Raw genomic sequence first — 2,416 nt, 5'->3', positions numbered from 1 at the left:
TTCTTAGAAAGTCGATGTTGCACTTTATTAATAATATGTCATTAAACTTATTTATTTAACTCACAATTGACTTGTCATTTACTTGTTACCATTGCTGGTTCCTTCTTTATGTACAATCTATGAGAAAGTCGCCTTAAATCCACAAAGAGATTTTTATTTTATTTTATAGGATAGCAATTTATATCAATGGAACTTACTAGTTTGGTATAAAGTATCAAAGTGAAATAATGAACTAGTTAATTGGTTATAATGACTCAGATTGGGTTAGAGATGGTAACGATAGGAAGCCAACATCTAGCTATGTGTTTCCACTTGGTTCAAAACCCTTTGTTTGATCATGTGAAAAGCAAAATGTACTTTCTTTAGCGACCATAGAAACAAAGTATTGTGGTGCAATGCATGACGGTGCAAAGGTTATGTGGATCCGACATCTCATGGGATAACTCATAATACCATTCAGGACATTCCTTATAATGTATTATGACAATGAAAGTGCAACATAGGTTGTAGGCAATCTTGTTGCACGTAATAAAATGAAGCATGTGGAACTTTTTTTTTTTTTCTGAATATGACTACTTCTATTAACTGTGTAAAACATATATACAAAAAGATTACATAGGGCAAGGTTTAAGATTTCTCAGTCTCTTTGGCCTTGCCCACATTGCAGCACCCGCGAGCTCTATTACATGACACTGATAAACTGTCCATGGCTGGACTGAACAGAAGAAACACATAAACATATTGACACTTGGACACAGACATATAACACTGAACACATACATTGGACACTTGGACAGGAAGGCCGACATATGGAAATTGAGACAAAAATCCAAAAATACCATAGCAACATCATTCTTCATTCGTAGACTGGAGCTGCTCTTCAATTCGGCATCCGAAGTGAAGCGTGTTCTCAGAATCCGAGAGCTGGATGATTTTGTGAGGACTGTCATTTCTGGCAAGTTCCCTTGGACCTGGCCAGGGAGCATGCACCAGGGAATCAGCAACATAATCCAAATTGAAATCTAAGTCCTCCATTTTCTGTTTTCCTTTGCTCAAATCCGGCGGATGAAGGTTTACGGGAACCGATGCGTCTGGATTCATATGGAGGCCTGGTCTTTCCAGTTTCCTCTCTCCTGCAGTATACGGAACAGACCATCCCATCCCCGGTACAAGCACAGGCTGAACTCCTCCGCTCTCTCCACCCATGGGCAGGCAGGCAATAGGGGATTCATCCCTGCTGTTGTGCTGCTTTTGTTGCTGAGGCTCCAAATCATGTTCAACTTCAATTGTCACAATCAGAGAGGAATTAACATGCGGACAGGGGAGGCGATACCTGAGAATTGGAAGCTCCCTGCGACTGTCTCCCTCAGCTGGGCTACTCTCCCTCTGCCCTCCCACTTCGTCGTTGCTGTCCTGAAACCAACGAGGATGGGAGGTGACCTCAATTGAGGAAGAGGGGGAGTGATGGTCATCTCTCGGCGGAGCGCGTCCCTGAATTCCTCCTCTCCTGCTACCCATTCGCAGCCTGTCTCGCGGCATGCTGTCACCGTCAATGCTCTGGATAGTCGCCCAAATCAACGCTGCTCCCAGTGGCAGGTCCGAATGCGGCCTCCAATCTCGCTCAGGAACCAGAACCAGTCCTGAGGGCTCGTTCCACGAGCGGGCGACCAGTGCCCCTTGCCAGAACGCACTCCTAATTCCTAAATCTTCCTCACAGACCTTACCAACCCAGTGACAAAGCAAATGCATCTGGCGTACCCAATGACCCTGCAAATTCACCTCGCTAACAGCAAGGAATGTCAACCAAACGTTCAACAGAGAACTCACCGTCGTTTTCCCTGTGCTCTCCGCCGTCTCACCTTTGCCAGGTTCCCACCTCGGCTCTGCTTTCACCTTGCGGCGAGCACAGAGGAGGGTCACAGAACCAGACGCGCTTGTAACCTGCAAACCCGCCATACTCTTCCACTTAACCTCCTTCCTCCCTCGCATGCTTACCTGCTTCCCTCGAGCCGAGAGGACTGGCATTAATGCCATCCCCTTGCCAGCCTCCGCCTTATTTACTCCCCTTGAATTTCTTGCTACGTGGTACCGTCCCACCTTGAGGTCTTGACACCCGGCCACGTGATGGCCCGTGCCACTCTTGCTTGTCTTAATCACCCGCATCCGGGTATGTGGAACTTCATGCTTATCATATAAGACAATTATTACAACAAAATGTTGTGCATCTTATTTATTTCAAGAGAGATGATCAAGTTTTTGATATATTCATGAATCCTCTCTTAGAAGCTAAGATTGTGAAACTTTTTTCTATGCTTGAGATTTAGGAATCTGCAACTATTGGGGGGTGTATAGAGATAAATTCACCACCTAATGATCTAAAATGTTGTGTTGACGGGGGTGTACAAAAGTAATTTCA

This window comes from Pinus tabuliformis, chromosome 1_1 (assembly GCF_031772625.1).
Source record: "Pinus tabuliformis cultivar Carrire ecotype Pingquan chromosome 1_1, CPIR1, whole genome shotgun sequence".
Taxonomy (NCBI): Eukaryota; Viridiplantae; Streptophyta; class Pinopsida; order Pinales; family Pinaceae; genus Pinus; species Pinus tabuliformis.
The sequence above is the reverse complement of the archived record's forward strand: the minus strand, read 5'-3'. Positions refer to the sequence as shown.